Genomic DNA, 11,616 nt, shown 5'->3' on the forward strand with positions numbered 1-11,616 from the left:
GGATTGAGCTGCTTGCAGCCGCACCAGCTGCGCTTGAGGACTGGGTCCGAGTGGGGAGTTAATCGCTTACGGCCATACCGCGCTGAGCACGCCCGCTCTCGTCTGATCTCGGAAGCTAAGCAGCGCAGGGCCCGGTTAGTACTTGGATGGGAGACCTCCTGGGAATACCGGGTGCTGTAAGCGTTTTGCTTTGGATTGAGCTGCTTGCAGCCGCACCAGCTGCGCTTGAGGACTGGGTCCGAGTGGGGAGTTAATCGCTTACGGCCATACCGCGCTGAGCACGCCCGCTCTCGTCTGATCTCGGAAGCTAAGCAGCGCAGGGCCCGGTTAGTACTTGGATGGGAGACCGCCTGGGAATACCGGGTGCCGTAAGCGTTTTGCTTTGGATTGAGCTGCTTGCAGCCGCACCAGCTGCGCTTGAGGACTGGGTCCGAGTGGGGAGTTAATCGCTTACGGCCATACCGCGCTGAGCACGCCCGCTCTCGTCTGATCTCGGAAGCTAAGCAGCGCAGGGCCCGGTTAGTACTTGGATGGGAGACCGCCTGGGAATACCGGGTGCCGTAAGCGTTTTGCTTTGGATTGAGCTGCTTGCAGCCGCACCAGCTGCGCTTGAGGACTGGGTCCGAGTGGGGAGTTAATCGCTTACGGCCATACCGCGCTGAGCACGCCCGCTCTCGTCTGATCTCGGAAGCTAAGCAGCGCAGGGCCCGGTTAGTACTTGGATGGGAGACCGCCTGGGAATACCGGGTGCCGTAAGCGTTTTGCTTTGGATTGAGCTGCTTGCAGCCGCACCAGCTGCGCTTGAGGACTGGGTCCGAGTGGGGAGTTAATCGCTTACGGCCATACCGCGCTGAGCACGCCCGCTCTCGTCTGATCTCGGAAGCTAAGCAGCGCAGGGCCCGGTTAGTACTTGGATGGGAGACCGCCTGGGAATACCGGGTGCCGTAAGCGTTTTGCTTTGGATTGAGCTGCTTGCAGCCGCACCAGCTGCGCTTGAGGACTGGGTCCGAGTGGGGAGTTAATCGCTTACGGCCCATACCGCGCTGAGCACGCCCGCTCTCGTCTGATCTCGGAAGCTAAGCAGCGCAGGGCCCGGTTAGTACTTGGATGGGAGACCGCCTGGGAATACCGGGTGCCGTAAGCGTTTTGCTTTGGATTGAGCTGCTTGCAGCCGCACCAGCTGCGCTTGAGGACTGGGTCCGAGTGGGGAGTTAATCGCTTACGGCCATACCGCGCTGAGCACGCCCGCTCTCGTCTGATCTCGGAAGCTAAGCAGCGCAGGGCCCGGTTAGTACTTGGATGGGAGACCGCCTGGGAATACCGGGTGCCGTAAGCGTTTTGCTTTGGATTGAGCTGCTTGCAGCCGCACCAGCTGCGCTTGAGGACTGGGTCCGAGTGGGGAGTTAATCGCTTACGGCCATACCGCGCTGAGCACGCCCGCTCTCGTCTGATCTCGGAAGCTAAGCAGCGCAGGGCCCGGTTAGTACTTGGATGGGAGACCGCCTGGGAATACCGGGTGCCGTAAGCGTTTTGCTTTGGATTGAGCTGCTTGCAGCCGCACCAGCTGCGCTTGAGGACTGGGTCCGAGTGGGGAGTTAATCGCTTACGGCCATACCGCGCTGAGCACGCCCGCTCTCGTCTGATCTCGGAAGCTAAGCAGCGCAGGGCCCGGTTAGTACTTGGATGGGAGACCGCCTGGGAATACCGGGTGCCGTAAGCGTTTTGCTTTGGATTGAGCTGCTTGCAGCCGCACCAGCTGCGCTTGAGGACTGGGTCCGAGTGGGGAGTTAATCGCTTACGGCCATACCGCGCTGAGCACGCCCGCTCTCGTCTGATCTCGGAAGCTAAGCAGCGCAGGGCCCGGTTAGTACTTGGATGGGAGACCGCCTGGGAATACCGGGTGCCGTAAGCGTTTTGCTTTGGATTGAGCTGCTTGCAGCCGCACCAGCTGCGCTTGAGGACTGGGTCCGAGTGGGGAGTTAATCGCTTACGGCCATACCGCGCTGAGCACGCCCGCTCTCGTCTGATCTCGGAAGCTAAGCAGCGCAGGGCCCGGTTAGTACTTGGATGGGAGACCGCCTGGGAATACCGGGTGCCGTAAGCGTTTTGCTTTGGATTGAGCTGCTTGCAGCCGCACCAGCTGCGCTTGAGGACTGGGTCCGAGTGGGGAGTTAATCGCTTACGGCCATACCGCGCTGAGCACGCCCGCTCTCGTCTGATCTCGGAAGCTAAGCAGCGCAGGGCCCGGTTAGTACTTGGATGGGAGACCGCCTGGGAATACCGGGTGCCGTAAGCGTTTTGCTTTGGATTGAGCTGCTTGCAGCCGCACCAGCTGCGCTTGAGGACTGGGTCCGAGTGGGGAGTTAATCGCTTACGGCCATACCGCGCTGAGCACGCCCGCTCTCGTCTGATCTCGGAAGCTAAGCAGCGCAGGGCCCGGTTAGTACTTGGATGGGAGACCGCCTGGGAATACCGGGTGCCGTAAGCGTTTTGCTTTGGATTGAGCTGCTTGCAGCCGCACCAGCTGCGCTTGAGGACTGGGTCCGAGTGGGGAGTTAATCGCTTACGGCCATACCGCGCTGAGCACGCCCGCTCTCGTCTGATCTCGGAAGCTAAGCAGCGCAGGGCCCGGTTAGTACTTGGATGGGAGACCGCCTGGGAATACCGGGTGCCGTAAGCGTTTTGCTTTGGATTGAGCTGCTTGCAGCCGCACCAGCTGCGCTTGAGGACTGGGTCCGAGTGGGGAGTTAATCGCTTACGGCCATACCGCGCTGAGCACGCCCGCTCTCGTCTGATCTCGGAAGCTAAGCAGCGCAGGGCCCGGTTAGTACTTGGATGGGAGACCGCCTGGGAATACCGGGTGCCGTAAGCGTTTTGCTTTGGATTGAGCTGCTTGCAGCCGCACCAGCTGCGCTTGAGGACTGGGTCCGAGTGGGGAGTTAATCGCTTACGGCCATACCGCGCTGAGCACGCCCGCTCTCGTCTGATCTCGGAAGCTAAGCAGCGCAGGGCCCGGTTAGTACTTGGATGGGAGACCGCCTGGGAATACCGGGTGCCGTAAGCGTTTTGCTTTGGATTGAGCTGCTTGCAGCCGCACCAGCTGCGCTTGAGGACTGGGTCCGAGTGGGGAGTTAATCGCTTACGGCCATACCGCGCTGAGCACGCCCGCTCTCGTCTGATCTCGGAAGCTAAGCAGCGCAGGGCCCGGTTAGTACTTGGATGGGAGACCGCCTGGGAATACCGGGTGCCGTAAGCGTTTTGCTTTGGATTGAGCTGCTTGCAGCCGCACCAGCTGCGCTTGAGGACTGGGTCCGAGTGGGGAGTTAATCGCTTACGGCCATACCGCGCTGAGCACGCCCGCTCTCGTCTGATCTCGGAAGCTAAGCAGCGCAGGGCCCGGTTAGTACTTGGATGGGAGACCGCCTGGGAATACCGGGTGCCGTAAGCGTTTTGCTTTGGATTGAGCTGCTTGCAGCCGCACCAGCTGCGCTTGAGGACTGGGTCCGAGTGGGGAGTTAATCGCTTACGGCCATACCGCGCTGAGCACGCCCGCTCTCGTCTGATCTCGGAAGCTAAGCAGCGCAGGGCCCGGTTAGTACTTGGATGGGAGACCGCCTGGGAATACCGGGTGCCGTAAGCGTTTTGCTTTGGATTGAGCTGCTTGCAGCCGCACCAGCTGCGCTTGAGGACTGGGTCCGAGTGGGGAGTTAATCGCTTACGGCCATACCGCGCTGAGCACGCCCGCTCTCGTCTGATCTCGGAAGCTAAGCAGCGCAGGGCCCGGTTAGTACTTGGATGGGAGACCGCCTGGGAATACCGGGTGCCGTAAGCGTTTTGCTTTGGATTGAGCTGCTTGCAGCCGCACCAGCTGCGCTTGAGGACTGGGTCCGAGTGGGGAGTTAATCGCTTACGGCCATACCGCGCTGAGCACGCCCGCTCTCGTCTGATCTCGGAAGCTAAGCAGCGCAGGGCCCGGTTAGTACTTGGATGGGAGACCGCCTGGGAATACCGGGTGCCGTAAGCGTTTTGCTTTGGATTGAGCTGCTTGCAGCCGCACCAGCTGCGCTTGAGGACTGGGTCCGAGTGGGGAGTTAATCGCTTACGGCCATACCGCGCTGAGCACGCCCGCTCTCGTCTGATCTCGGAAGCTAAGCAGCGCAGGGCCCGGTTAGTACTTGGATGGGAGACCGCCTGGGAATACCGGGTGCCGTAAGCGTTTTGCTTTGGATTGAGCTGCTTGCAGCCGCACCAGCTGCGCTTGAGGACTGGGTCCGAGTGGGGAGTTAATCGCTTACGGCCATACCGCGCTGAGCACGCCCGCTCTCGTCTGATCTCGGAAGCTAAGCAGCGCAGGGCCCGGTTAGTACTTGGATGGGAGACCGCCTGGGAATACCGGGTGCCGTAAGCGTTTTGCTTTGGATTGAGCTGCTTGCAGCCGCACCAGCTGCGCTTGAGGACTGGGTCCGAGTGGGGAGTTAATCGCTTACGGCCATACCGCGCTGAGCACGCCCGCTCTCGTCTGATCTCGGAAGCTAAGCAGCGCAGGGCCCGGTTAGTACTTGGATGGGAGACCGCCTGGGAATACCGGGTGCCGTAAGCGTTTTGCTTTGGATTGAGCTGCTTGCAGCCGCACCAGCTGCGCTTGAGGACTGGGTCCGAGTGGGGAGTTAATCGCTTACGGCCATACCGCGCTGAGCACGCCCGCTCTCGTCTGATCTCGGAAGCTAAGCAGCGCAGGGCCCGGTTAGTACTTGGATGGGAGACCGCCTGGGAATACCGGGTGCCGTAAGCGTTTTGCTTTGGATTGAGCTGCTTGCAGCCGCACCAGCTGCGCTTGAGGACTGGGTCCGAGTGGGGAGTTAATCGCTTACGGCCATACCGCGCTGAGCACGCCCGCTCTCGTCTGATCTCGGAAGCTAAGCAGCGCAGGGCCCGGTTAGTACTTGGATGGGAGACCGCCTGGGAATACCGGGTGCCGTAAGCGTTTTGCTTTGGATTGAGCTGCTTGCAGCCGCACCAGCTGCGCTTGAGGACTGGGTCCGAGTGGGGAGTTAATCGCTTACGGCCATACCGCGCTGAGCACGCCCGCTCTCGTCTGATCTCGGAAGCTAAGCAGCGCAGAGTACTTGGATGGGAGACCGCCTGGGAATACCGGGTGCCGTAAGCGTTTTGCTTTGGATTGAGCTGCTTGCAGCCGCACCAGCTGCGCTTGAGGACTGGGTCCGAGTGGGGAGTTAATCGCTTACGGCCATACCGCGCTGAGCACGCCCGCTCTCGTCTGATCTCGGAAGCTAAGCAGCGCAGGGCCCGGTTAGTACTTGGATGGGAGACCGCCTGGGAATACCGGGTGCTGTAAGCGTTTTGCTTTGGATTGAGCTGCTTGCAGCCGCACCAGCTGCGCTTGAGGACTGGGTCCGAGTGGGGAGTTAATCGCTTACGGCCATACCGCGCTGAGCACGCCCGCTCTCGTCTGATCTCGGAAGCTAAGCAGCGCAGGGCCCGGTTAGTACTTGGATGGGAGACCGCCTGGGAATACCGGGTGCTGTAAGCGTTTTGCTTTGGATTGAGCTGCTTGCAGCCGCACCAGCTGCGCTTGAGGACTGGGTCCGAGTGGGGAGTTAATCGCTTACGGCCATACCGCGCTGAGCACGCCCGCTCTCGTCTGATCTCGGAAGCTAAGCAGCGCAGGGCCCGGTTAGTACTTGGATGGGAGACCGCCTGGGAATACCGGGTGCTGTAAGCGTTTTGCTTTGGATTGAGCTGCTTGCAGCCGCACCAGCTGCGCTTGAGGACTGGGTCCGAGTGGGGAGTTAATCGCTTACGGCCATACCGCGCTGAGCACGCCCGCTCTCGTCTGATCTCGGAAGCTAAGCAGCGCAGGGCCCGGTTAGTACTTGGATGGGAGACCGCCTGGGAATACCGGGTGCTGTAAGCGTTTTGCTTTGGATTGAGCTGCTTGCAGCCGCACCAGCTGCGCTTGAGGACTGGGTCCGAGTGGGGAGTTAATCGCTTACGGCCATACCGCGCTGAGCACGCCCGCTCTCGTCTGATCTCGGAAGCTAAGCAGCGCAGGGCCCGGTTAGTACTTGGATGGGAGACCGCCTGGGAATACCGGGTGCTGTAAGCGTTTTGCTTTGGATTGAGCTGCTTGCAGCCGCACCAGCTGCGCTTGAGGACTGGGTCCGAGTGGGGAGTTAATCGCTTACGGCCATACCGCGCTGAGCACGCCCGCTCTCGTCTGATCTCGGAAGCTAAGCAGCGCAGGGCCCGGTTAGTACTTGGATGGGAGACCGCCTGGGAATACCGGGTGCTGTAAGCGTTTTGCTTTGGATTGAGCTGCTTGCAGCCGCACCAGCTGCGCTTGAGGACTGGGTCCGAGTGGGGAGTTAATCGCTTACGGCCATACCGCGCTGAGCACGCCCGCTCTCGTCTGATCTCGGAAGCTAAGCAGCGCAGGGCCCGGTTAGTACTTGGATGGGAGACCGCCTGGGAATACCGGGTGCTGTAAGCGTTTTGCTTTGGATTGAGCTGCTTGCAGCCGCACCAGCTGCGCTTGAGGACTGGGTCCGAGTGGGGAGTTAATCGCTTACGGCCATACCGCGCTGAGCACGCCCGCTCTCGTCTGATCTCGGAAGCTAAGCAGCGCAGGGCCCGGTTAGTACTTGGATGGGAGACCGCCTGGGAATACCGGGTGCTGTAAGCGTTTTGCTTTGGATTGAGCTGCTTGCAGCCGCACCAGCTGCGCTTGAGGACTGGGTCCGAGTGGGGAGTTAATCGCTTACGGCCATACCGCGCTGAGCACGCCCGCTCTCGTCTGATCTCGGAAGCTAAGCAGCGCAGGGCCCGGTTAGTACTTGGATGGGAGACCGCCTGGGAATACCGGGTGCTGTAAGCGTTTTGCTTTGGATTGAGCTGCTTGCAGCCGCACCAGCTGCGCTTGAGGACTGGGTCCGAGTGGGGAGTTAATCGCTTACGGCCATACCGCGCTGAGCACGCCCGCTCTCGTCTGATCTCGGAAGCTAAGCAGCGCAGGGCCCGGTTAGTACTTGGATGGGAGACCGCCTGGGAATACCGGGTGCCGTAAGCGTTTTGCTTTGGATTGAGCTGCTTGCAGCCGCACCAGCTGCGCTTGAGGACTGGGTCCGAGTGGGGAGTTAATCGCTTACGGCCATACCGCGCTGAGCACGCCCGCTCTCGTCTGATCTCGGAAGCTAAGCAGCGCAGGGCCCGGTTAGTACTTGGATGGGAGACCGCCTGGGAATACCGGGTGCCGTAAGCGTTTTGCTTTGGATTGAGCTGCTTGCAGCCGCACCAGCTGCGCTTGAGGACTGGGTCCGAGTGGGGAGTTAATCGCTTACGGCCATACCGCGCTGAGCACGCCCGCTCTCGTCTGATCTCGGAAGCTAAGCAGCGCAGGGCCCGGTTAGTACTTGGATGGGAGACCGCCTGGGAATACCGGGTGCCGTAAGCGTTTTGCTTTGGATTGAGCTGCTTGCAGCCGCACCAGCTGCGCTTGAGGACTGGGTCCGAGTGGGGAGTTAATCGCTTACGGCCATACCGCGCTGAGCACGCCCGCTCTCGTCTGATCTCGGAAGCTAAGCAGCGCAGGGCCCGGTTAGTACTTGGATGGGAGACCGCCTGGGAATACCGGGTGCCGTAAGCGTTTTGCTTTGGATTGAGCTGCTTGCAGCCGCACCAGCTGCGCTTGAGGACTGGGTCCGAGTGGGGAGTTAATCGCTTACGGCCATACCGCGCTGAGCACGCCCGCTCTCGTCTGATCTCGGAAGCTAAGCAGCGCAGGGCCCGGTTAGTACTTGGATGGGAGACCGCCTGGGAATACCGGGTGCCGTAAGCGTTTTGCTTTGGATTGAGCTGCTTGCAGCCGCACCAGCTGCGCTTGAGGACTGGGTCCGAGTGGGGAGTTAATCGCTTACGGCCATACCGCGCTGAGCACGCCCGCTCTCGTCTGATCTCGGAAGCTAAGCAGCGCAGGGCCCGGTTAGTACTTGGATGGGAGACCGCCTGGGAATACCGGGTGCCGTAAGCGTTTTGCTTTGGATTGAGCTGCTTGCAGCCGCACCAGCTGCGCTTGAGGACTGGGTCCGAGTGGGGAGTTAATCGCTTACGGCCATACCGCGCTGAGCACGCCCGCTCTCGTCTGATCTCGGAAGCTAAGCAGCGCAGGGCCCGGTTAGTACTTGGATGGGAGACCGCCTGGGAATACCGGGTGCTGTAAGCGTTTTGCTTTGGATTGAGCTGCTTGCAGCCGCACCAGCTGCGCTTGAGGACTGGGTCCGAGTGGGGAGTTAATCGCTTACGGCCATACCGCGCTGAGCACGCCCGCTCTCGTCTGATCTCGGAAGCTAAGCAGCGCAGGGCCCGGTTAGTACTTGGATGGGAGACCGCCTGGGAATACCGGGTGCTGTAAGCGTTTTGCTTTGGATTGAGCTGCTTGCAGCCGCACCAGCTGCGCTTGAGGACTGGGTCCGAGTGGGGAGTTAATCGCTTACGGCCATACCGCGCTGAGCACGCCCGCTCTCGTCTGATCTCGGAAGCTAAGCAGCGCAGGGCCCGGTTAGTACTTGGATGGGAGACCGCCTGGGAATACCGGGTGCTGTAAGCGTTTTGCTTTGGATTGAGCTGCTTGCAGCCGCACCAGCTGCGCTTGAGGACTGGGTCCGAGTGGGGAGTTAATCGCTTACGGCCATACCGCGCTGAGCACGCCCGCTCTCGTCTGATCTCGGAAGCTAAGCAGCGCAGGGCCCGGTTAGTACTTGGATGGGAGACCGCCTGGGAATACCGGGTGCTGTAAGCGTTTTGCTTTGGATTGAGCTGCTTGCAGCCGCACCAGCTGCGCTTGAGGACTGGGTCCGAGTGGGGAGTTAATCGCTTACGGCCATACCGCGCTGAGCACGCCCGCTCTCGTCTGATCTCGGAAGCTAAGCAGCGCAGGGCCCGGTTAGTACTTGGATGGGAAGACCGCCTAGGAATTACCGGGTGCTGTAAGCGTTTTGCTTTGGATTGAGCTGCTTGCAGCCGCACCAGCTGCGCTTGAGGACTGGGTCCGAGTGGGGAGTTAATCGCTTACGGCCATACCGCGCTGAGCACGCCCGCTCTCGTCTGATCTCGGAAGCTAAGCAGCGCAGGGCCCGGTTAGTACTTGGATGGGAGACCGCCTGGGAATACCGGGTGCTGTAAGCGTTTTGCTTTGGATTGAGCTGCTTGCAGCCGCACCAGCTGCGCTTGAGGACTGGGTCCGAGTGGGGAGTTAATCGCTTACGGCCATACCGCGCTGAGCACGCCCGCTCTCGTCTGATCTCGGAAGCTAAGCAGCGCAGGGCCCGGTTAGTACTTGGATGGGAGACCGCCTGGGAATACCGGGTGCTGTAAGCGTTTTGCTTTGGATTGAGCTGCTTGCAGCCGCACCAGCTGCGCTTGAGGACTGGGTCCGAGTGGGGAGTTAATCGCTTACGGCCATACCGCGCTGAGCACGCCCGCTCTCGTCTGATCTCGGAAGCTAAGCAGCGCAGGGCCCGGTTAGTACTTGGATGGGAGACCGCCTGGGAATACCGGGTGCTGTAAGCGTTTTGCTTTGGATTGAGCTGCTTGCAGCCGCACCAGCTGCGCTTGAGGACTGGGTCCGAGTGGGGAGTTAATCGCTTACGGCCATACCGCGCTGAGCACGCCCGCTCTCGTCTGATCTCGGAAGCTAAGCAGCGCAGGGCCCGGTTAGTACTTGGATGGGAGACCGCCTGGGAATACCGGGTGCTGTAAGCGTTTTGCTTTGGATTGAGCTGCTTGCAGCCGCACCAGCTGCGCTTGAGGACTGGGTCCGAGTGGGGAGTTAATCGCTTACGGCCATACCGCGCTGAGCACGCCCGCTCTCGTCTGATCTCGGAAGCTAAGCAGCGCAGGGCCCGGTTAGTACTTGGATGGGAGACCGCCTGGGAATACCGGGTGCTGTAAGCGTTTTGCTTTGGATTGAGCTGCTTGCAGCCGCACCAGCTGCGCTTGAGGACTGGGTCCGAGTGGGGAGTTAATCGCTTACGGCCATACCGCGCTGAGCACGCCCGCTCTCGTCTGATCTCGGAAGCTAAGCAGCGCAGGGCCCGGTTAGTACTTGGATGGGAGACCGCCTGGGAATACCGGGTGCTGTAAGCGTTTTGCTTTGGATTGAGCTGCTTGCAGCCGCACCAGCTGCGCTTGAGGACTGGGTCCGAGTGGGGAGTTAATCGCTTACGGCCATACCGCGCTGAGCACGCCCGCTCTCGTCTGATCTCGGAAGCTAAGCAGCGCAGGGCCCGGTTAGTACTTGGATGGGAGACCGCCTGGGAATACCGGGTGCTGTAAGCGTTTTGCTTTGGATTGAGCTGCTTGCAGCCGCACCAGCTGCGCTTGAGGACTGGGTCCGAGTGGGGAGTTAATCGCTTACGGCCATACCGCGCTGAGCACGCCCGCTCTCGTCTGATCTCGGAAGCTAAGCAGCGCAGGGCCCGGTTAGTACTTGGATGGGAGACCGCCTGGGAATACCGGGTGCTGTAAGCGTTTTGCTTTGGATTGAGCTGCTTGCAGCCGCACCAGCTGCGCTTGAGGACTGGGTCCGAGTGGGGAGTTAATCGCTTACGGCCATACCGCGCTGAGCACGCCCGCTCTCGTCTGATCTCGGAAGCTAAGCAGCGCAGGGCCCGGTTAGTACTTGGATGGGAGACCGCCTGGGAATACCGGGTGCTGTAAGCGTTTTGCTTTGGATTGAGCTGCTTGCAGCCGCACCAGCTGCGCTTGAGGACTGGGTCCGAGTGGGGAGTTAATCGCTTACGGCCATACCGCGCTGAGCACGCCCGCTCTCGTCTGATCTCGGAAGCTAAGCAGCGCAGGGCCCGGTTAGTACTTGGATGGGAGACCGCCTGGGAATACCGGGTGCTGTAAGCGTTTTGCTTTGGATTGAGCTGCATGCAGCCGCACCAGCTGCGCTTGAGGACTGGGTCCGAGTGGGGAGTTAATCGCTTACGGCCATACCGCGCTGAGCACGCCCGCTCTCGTCTGATCTCGGAAGCTAAGCAGCGCAGGGCCCGGTTAGTACTTGGATGGGAGACCGCCTGGGAATACCGGGTGCCGTAAGCGTTTTGCTTTGGATTGAGCTGCTTGCAGCCGCACCAGCTGCGCTTGAGGACTGGGTCCGAGTGGGGAGTTAATCGCTTACGGCCATACCGCGCTGAGCACGCCCGCTCTCGTCTGATCTCGGAAGCTAAGCAGCGCAGGGCCCGGTTAGTACTTGGATGGGAGACCGCCTGGGAATACCGGGTGCCGTAAGCGTTTTGCTTTGGATTGAGCTGCTTGCAGCCGCACCAGCTGCGCTTGAGGACTGGGTCCGAGTGGGGAGTTAATCGCTTACGGCCATACCGCGCTGAGCACGCCCGCTCTCGTCTGATCTCGGAAGCTAAGCAGCGCAGGGCCCGGTTAATACTCGTCACTGTGGTCGATTGAGCCTGCTTGCAGCCGCACCAGCTGCGCTGAGGACTGGGTCCGAGTGGGGAGTTAATCGCTTACGGCCATACCGCGCTGAGCACGCCCGCTCTCGTCTGATCTCGGAAGCTAAGCAGCGCAGGGCCCGGTTAC

The 11,616-nt window shown here is 60.7% G+C and overlaps 57 non-coding genes and 1 pseudogene across 57 annotated transcripts; all 58 read left to right on the plus strand.

The window, feature by feature from the left end:
* The first annotated feature begins 64 nt into the window (after positions 1–64).
* On the plus strand, positions 65–183 carry LOC134074683 (5S ribosomal RNA). The gene has a single exon (XR_009937885.1). It is a non-coding gene; the product is annotated as a 5S ribosomal RNA (ribosomal RNA).
* Positions 184–256: 73 nt separating this feature from the next.
* Positions 257–375, plus strand: LOC134074773 (5S ribosomal RNA). The gene has a single exon (XR_009937966.1). It is a non-coding gene; the product is annotated as a 5S ribosomal RNA (ribosomal RNA).
* Positions 376–448: 73 nt separating this feature from the next.
* On the plus strand, positions 449–567 carry LOC134074774 (5S ribosomal RNA). The gene has a single exon (XR_009937967.1). It is a non-coding gene; the product is annotated as a 5S ribosomal RNA (ribosomal RNA).
* Positions 568–640: 73 nt separating this feature from the next.
* LOC134074775 (5S ribosomal RNA) lies at positions 641–759 on the plus strand. The gene has a single exon (XR_009937968.1). It is a non-coding gene; the product is annotated as a 5S ribosomal RNA (ribosomal RNA).
* A 73-nt stretch (positions 760–832) lies between these two features.
* Positions 833–951, plus strand: LOC134074776 (5S ribosomal RNA). The gene has a single exon (XR_009937969.1). It is a non-coding gene; the product is annotated as a 5S ribosomal RNA (ribosomal RNA).
* Positions 952–1,024: 73 nt separating this feature from the next.
* Positions 1,025–1,144, plus strand: LOC134074759 (5S ribosomal RNA). The gene has a single exon (XR_009937955.1). It is a non-coding gene; the product is annotated as a 5S ribosomal RNA (ribosomal RNA).
* Positions 1,145–1,217: 73 nt separating this feature from the next.
* Positions 1,218–1,336, plus strand: LOC134074778 (5S ribosomal RNA). Its single transcript, XR_009937972.1, has one exon. It is a non-coding gene; the product is annotated as a 5S ribosomal RNA (ribosomal RNA).
* Positions 1,337–1,409: 73 nt separating this feature from the next.
* LOC134074779 (5S ribosomal RNA) lies at positions 1,410–1,528 on the plus strand. The gene has a single exon (XR_009937973.1). It is a non-coding gene; the product is annotated as a 5S ribosomal RNA (ribosomal RNA).
* Positions 1,529–1,601: 73 nt separating this feature from the next.
* Positions 1,602–1,720, plus strand: LOC134074780 (5S ribosomal RNA). The gene has a single exon (XR_009937974.1). It is a non-coding gene; the product is annotated as a 5S ribosomal RNA (ribosomal RNA).
* A 73-nt stretch (positions 1,721–1,793) lies between these two features.
* LOC134074781 (5S ribosomal RNA) lies at positions 1,794–1,912 on the plus strand. The gene has a single exon (XR_009937975.1). It is a non-coding gene; the product is annotated as a 5S ribosomal RNA (ribosomal RNA).
* A 73-nt stretch (positions 1,913–1,985) lies between these two features.
* On the plus strand, positions 1,986–2,104 carry LOC134074782 (5S ribosomal RNA). Its single transcript, XR_009937976.1, has one exon. It is a non-coding gene; the product is annotated as a 5S ribosomal RNA (ribosomal RNA).
* Positions 2,105–2,177: 73 nt separating this feature from the next.
* Positions 2,178–2,296, plus strand: LOC134074783 (5S ribosomal RNA). Its single transcript, XR_009937977.1, has one exon. It is a non-coding gene; the product is annotated as a 5S ribosomal RNA (ribosomal RNA).
* A 73-nt stretch (positions 2,297–2,369) lies between these two features.
* On the plus strand, positions 2,370–2,488 carry LOC134074784 (5S ribosomal RNA). Its single transcript, XR_009937978.1, has one exon. It is a non-coding gene; the product is annotated as a 5S ribosomal RNA (ribosomal RNA).
* A 73-nt stretch (positions 2,489–2,561) lies between these two features.
* On the plus strand, positions 2,562–2,680 carry LOC134074785 (5S ribosomal RNA). Its single transcript, XR_009937979.1, has one exon. It is a non-coding gene; the product is annotated as a 5S ribosomal RNA (ribosomal RNA).
* A 73-nt stretch (positions 2,681–2,753) lies between these two features.
* On the plus strand, positions 2,754–2,872 carry LOC134074786 (5S ribosomal RNA). The gene has a single exon (XR_009937980.1). It is a non-coding gene; the product is annotated as a 5S ribosomal RNA (ribosomal RNA).
* Positions 2,873–2,945: 73 nt separating this feature from the next.
* On the plus strand, positions 2,946–3,064 carry LOC134074787 (5S ribosomal RNA). The gene has a single exon (XR_009937981.1). It is a non-coding gene; the product is annotated as a 5S ribosomal RNA (ribosomal RNA).
* Positions 3,065–3,137: 73 nt separating this feature from the next.
* LOC134074789 (5S ribosomal RNA) lies at positions 3,138–3,256 on the plus strand. The gene has a single exon (XR_009937983.1). It is a non-coding gene; the product is annotated as a 5S ribosomal RNA (ribosomal RNA).
* Positions 3,257–3,329: 73 nt separating this feature from the next.
* LOC134074790 (5S ribosomal RNA) lies at positions 3,330–3,448 on the plus strand. The gene has a single exon (XR_009937984.1). It is a non-coding gene; the product is annotated as a 5S ribosomal RNA (ribosomal RNA).
* Positions 3,449–3,521: 73 nt separating this feature from the next.
* LOC134074791 (5S ribosomal RNA) lies at positions 3,522–3,640 on the plus strand. Its single transcript, XR_009937985.1, has one exon. It is a non-coding gene; the product is annotated as a 5S ribosomal RNA (ribosomal RNA).
* A 73-nt stretch (positions 3,641–3,713) lies between these two features.
* Positions 3,714–3,832, plus strand: LOC134074792 (5S ribosomal RNA). The gene has a single exon (XR_009937986.1). It is a non-coding gene; the product is annotated as a 5S ribosomal RNA (ribosomal RNA).
* A 73-nt stretch (positions 3,833–3,905) lies between these two features.
* On the plus strand, positions 3,906–4,024 carry LOC134074793 (5S ribosomal RNA). Its single transcript, XR_009937987.1, has one exon. It is a non-coding gene; the product is annotated as a 5S ribosomal RNA (ribosomal RNA).
* A 73-nt stretch (positions 4,025–4,097) lies between these two features.
* On the plus strand, positions 4,098–4,216 carry LOC134074795 (5S ribosomal RNA). Its single transcript, XR_009937988.1, has one exon. It is a non-coding gene; the product is annotated as a 5S ribosomal RNA (ribosomal RNA).
* A 73-nt stretch (positions 4,217–4,289) lies between these two features.
* Positions 4,290–4,408, plus strand: LOC134074796 (5S ribosomal RNA). Its single transcript, XR_009937989.1, has one exon. It is a non-coding gene; the product is annotated as a 5S ribosomal RNA (ribosomal RNA).
* Positions 4,409–4,481: 73 nt separating this feature from the next.
* On the plus strand, positions 4,482–4,600 carry LOC134074797 (5S ribosomal RNA). Its single transcript, XR_009937990.1, has one exon. It is a non-coding gene; the product is annotated as a 5S ribosomal RNA (ribosomal RNA).
* Positions 4,601–4,673: 73 nt separating this feature from the next.
* Positions 4,674–4,792, plus strand: LOC134074798 (5S ribosomal RNA). Its single transcript, XR_009937991.1, has one exon. It is a non-coding gene; the product is annotated as a 5S ribosomal RNA (ribosomal RNA).
* A 73-nt stretch (positions 4,793–4,865) lies between these two features.
* LOC134074799 (5S ribosomal RNA) lies at positions 4,866–4,984 on the plus strand. The gene has a single exon (XR_009937992.1). It is a non-coding gene; the product is annotated as a 5S ribosomal RNA (ribosomal RNA).
* A 256-nt stretch (positions 4,985–5,240) lies between these two features.
* Positions 5,241–5,359, plus strand: LOC134074712 (5S ribosomal RNA). Its single transcript, XR_009937912.1, has one exon. It is a non-coding gene; the product is annotated as a 5S ribosomal RNA (ribosomal RNA).
* A 73-nt stretch (positions 5,360–5,432) lies between these two features.
* On the plus strand, positions 5,433–5,551 carry LOC134074713 (5S ribosomal RNA). The gene has a single exon (XR_009937913.1). It is a non-coding gene; the product is annotated as a 5S ribosomal RNA (ribosomal RNA).
* A 73-nt stretch (positions 5,552–5,624) lies between these two features.
* Positions 5,625–5,743, plus strand: LOC134074714 (5S ribosomal RNA). The gene has a single exon (XR_009937914.1). It is a non-coding gene; the product is annotated as a 5S ribosomal RNA (ribosomal RNA).
* A 73-nt stretch (positions 5,744–5,816) lies between these two features.
* On the plus strand, positions 5,817–5,935 carry LOC134074716 (5S ribosomal RNA). Its single transcript, XR_009937916.1, has one exon. It is a non-coding gene; the product is annotated as a 5S ribosomal RNA (ribosomal RNA).
* A 73-nt stretch (positions 5,936–6,008) lies between these two features.
* LOC134074717 (5S ribosomal RNA) lies at positions 6,009–6,127 on the plus strand. Its single transcript, XR_009937917.1, has one exon. It is a non-coding gene; the product is annotated as a 5S ribosomal RNA (ribosomal RNA).
* A 73-nt stretch (positions 6,128–6,200) lies between these two features.
* On the plus strand, positions 6,201–6,319 carry LOC134074718 (5S ribosomal RNA). The gene has a single exon (XR_009937918.1). It is a non-coding gene; the product is annotated as a 5S ribosomal RNA (ribosomal RNA).
* A 73-nt stretch (positions 6,320–6,392) lies between these two features.
* LOC134074720 (5S ribosomal RNA) lies at positions 6,393–6,511 on the plus strand. The gene has a single exon (XR_009937919.1). It is a non-coding gene; the product is annotated as a 5S ribosomal RNA (ribosomal RNA).
* A 73-nt stretch (positions 6,512–6,584) lies between these two features.
* On the plus strand, positions 6,585–6,703 carry LOC134074721 (5S ribosomal RNA). The gene has a single exon (XR_009937920.1). It is a non-coding gene; the product is annotated as a 5S ribosomal RNA (ribosomal RNA).
* A 73-nt stretch (positions 6,704–6,776) lies between these two features.
* Positions 6,777–6,895, plus strand: LOC134074722 (5S ribosomal RNA). Its single transcript, XR_009937921.1, has one exon. It is a non-coding gene; the product is annotated as a 5S ribosomal RNA (ribosomal RNA).
* A 73-nt stretch (positions 6,896–6,968) lies between these two features.
* Positions 6,969–7,087, plus strand: LOC134074801 (5S ribosomal RNA). Its single transcript, XR_009937994.1, has one exon. It is a non-coding gene; the product is annotated as a 5S ribosomal RNA (ribosomal RNA).
* A 73-nt stretch (positions 7,088–7,160) lies between these two features.
* On the plus strand, positions 7,161–7,279 carry LOC134074802 (5S ribosomal RNA). The gene has a single exon (XR_009937995.1). It is a non-coding gene; the product is annotated as a 5S ribosomal RNA (ribosomal RNA).
* Positions 7,280–7,352: 73 nt separating this feature from the next.
* LOC134074803 (5S ribosomal RNA) lies at positions 7,353–7,471 on the plus strand. Its single transcript, XR_009937996.1, has one exon. It is a non-coding gene; the product is annotated as a 5S ribosomal RNA (ribosomal RNA).
* Positions 7,472–7,544: 73 nt separating this feature from the next.
* On the plus strand, positions 7,545–7,663 carry LOC134074804 (5S ribosomal RNA). The gene has a single exon (XR_009937997.1). It is a non-coding gene; the product is annotated as a 5S ribosomal RNA (ribosomal RNA).
* Positions 7,664–7,736: 73 nt separating this feature from the next.
* LOC134074805 (5S ribosomal RNA) lies at positions 7,737–7,855 on the plus strand. The gene has a single exon (XR_009937998.1). It is a non-coding gene; the product is annotated as a 5S ribosomal RNA (ribosomal RNA).
* A 73-nt stretch (positions 7,856–7,928) lies between these two features.
* LOC134074675 (5S ribosomal RNA) lies at positions 7,929–8,047 on the plus strand. The gene has a single exon (XR_009937877.1). It is a non-coding gene; the product is annotated as a 5S ribosomal RNA (ribosomal RNA).
* A 73-nt stretch (positions 8,048–8,120) lies between these two features.
* LOC134074723 (5S ribosomal RNA) lies at positions 8,121–8,239 on the plus strand. The gene has a single exon (XR_009937922.1). It is a non-coding gene; the product is annotated as a 5S ribosomal RNA (ribosomal RNA).
* Positions 8,240–8,312: 73 nt separating this feature from the next.
* Positions 8,313–8,431, plus strand: LOC134074724 (5S ribosomal RNA). Its single transcript, XR_009937923.1, has one exon. It is a non-coding gene; the product is annotated as a 5S ribosomal RNA (ribosomal RNA).
* Positions 8,432–8,504: 73 nt separating this feature from the next.
* On the plus strand, positions 8,505–8,623 carry LOC134074726 (5S ribosomal RNA). The gene has a single exon (XR_009937924.1). It is a non-coding gene; the product is annotated as a 5S ribosomal RNA (ribosomal RNA).
* Positions 8,624–8,696: 73 nt separating this feature from the next.
* On the plus strand, positions 8,697–8,815 carry LOC134074727 (5S ribosomal RNA). The gene has a single exon (XR_009937925.1). It is a non-coding gene; the product is annotated as a 5S ribosomal RNA (ribosomal RNA).
* A 73-nt stretch (positions 8,816–8,888) lies between these two features.
* On the plus strand, positions 8,889–9,009 carry LOC134074761 (5S ribosomal RNA; annotated as a pseudogene).
* A 73-nt stretch (positions 9,010–9,082) lies between these two features.
* LOC134074729 (5S ribosomal RNA) lies at positions 9,083–9,201 on the plus strand. The gene has a single exon (XR_009937927.1). It is a non-coding gene; the product is annotated as a 5S ribosomal RNA (ribosomal RNA).
* Positions 9,202–9,274: 73 nt separating this feature from the next.
* On the plus strand, positions 9,275–9,393 carry LOC134074730 (5S ribosomal RNA). Its single transcript, XR_009937928.1, has one exon. It is a non-coding gene; the product is annotated as a 5S ribosomal RNA (ribosomal RNA).
* A 73-nt stretch (positions 9,394–9,466) lies between these two features.
* Positions 9,467–9,585, plus strand: LOC134074731 (5S ribosomal RNA). Its single transcript, XR_009937929.1, has one exon. It is a non-coding gene; the product is annotated as a 5S ribosomal RNA (ribosomal RNA).
* A 73-nt stretch (positions 9,586–9,658) lies between these two features.
* On the plus strand, positions 9,659–9,777 carry LOC134074732 (5S ribosomal RNA). The gene has a single exon (XR_009937930.1). It is a non-coding gene; the product is annotated as a 5S ribosomal RNA (ribosomal RNA).
* Positions 9,778–9,850: 73 nt separating this feature from the next.
* On the plus strand, positions 9,851–9,969 carry LOC134074733 (5S ribosomal RNA). Its single transcript, XR_009937931.1, has one exon. It is a non-coding gene; the product is annotated as a 5S ribosomal RNA (ribosomal RNA).
* A 73-nt stretch (positions 9,970–10,042) lies between these two features.
* Positions 10,043–10,161, plus strand: LOC134074734 (5S ribosomal RNA). Its single transcript, XR_009937932.1, has one exon. It is a non-coding gene; the product is annotated as a 5S ribosomal RNA (ribosomal RNA).
* Positions 10,162–10,234: 73 nt separating this feature from the next.
* Positions 10,235–10,353, plus strand: LOC134074735 (5S ribosomal RNA). The gene has a single exon (XR_009937933.1). It is a non-coding gene; the product is annotated as a 5S ribosomal RNA (ribosomal RNA).
* Positions 10,354–10,426: 73 nt separating this feature from the next.
* Positions 10,427–10,545, plus strand: LOC134074737 (5S ribosomal RNA). The gene has a single exon (XR_009937934.1). It is a non-coding gene; the product is annotated as a 5S ribosomal RNA (ribosomal RNA).
* A 73-nt stretch (positions 10,546–10,618) lies between these two features.
* Positions 10,619–10,737, plus strand: LOC134074738 (5S ribosomal RNA). Its single transcript, XR_009937935.1, has one exon. It is a non-coding gene; the product is annotated as a 5S ribosomal RNA (ribosomal RNA).
* Positions 10,738–10,810: 73 nt separating this feature from the next.
* On the plus strand, positions 10,811–10,929 carry LOC134074739 (5S ribosomal RNA). The gene has a single exon (XR_009937936.1). It is a non-coding gene; the product is annotated as a 5S ribosomal RNA (ribosomal RNA).
* Positions 10,930–11,002: 73 nt separating this feature from the next.
* Positions 11,003–11,121, plus strand: LOC134074676 (5S ribosomal RNA). Its single transcript, XR_009937878.1, has one exon. It is a non-coding gene; the product is annotated as a 5S ribosomal RNA (ribosomal RNA).
* A 73-nt stretch (positions 11,122–11,194) lies between these two features.
* LOC134074677 (5S ribosomal RNA) lies at positions 11,195–11,313 on the plus strand. Its single transcript, XR_009937879.1, has one exon. It is a non-coding gene; the product is annotated as a 5S ribosomal RNA (ribosomal RNA).
* The last annotated feature ends 303 nt before the right edge of the window (positions 11,314–11,616 follow it).

Source organism: Sardina pilchardus, unplaced genomic scaffold (genome assembly GCF_963854185.1).
Source record: "Sardina pilchardus unplaced genomic scaffold, fSarPil1.1 HAP1_SCAFFOLD_225, whole genome shotgun sequence".
In the NCBI taxonomy this organism is placed as follows: Eukaryota; Metazoa; Chordata; class Actinopteri; order Clupeiformes; family Clupeidae; genus Sardina; species Sardina pilchardus.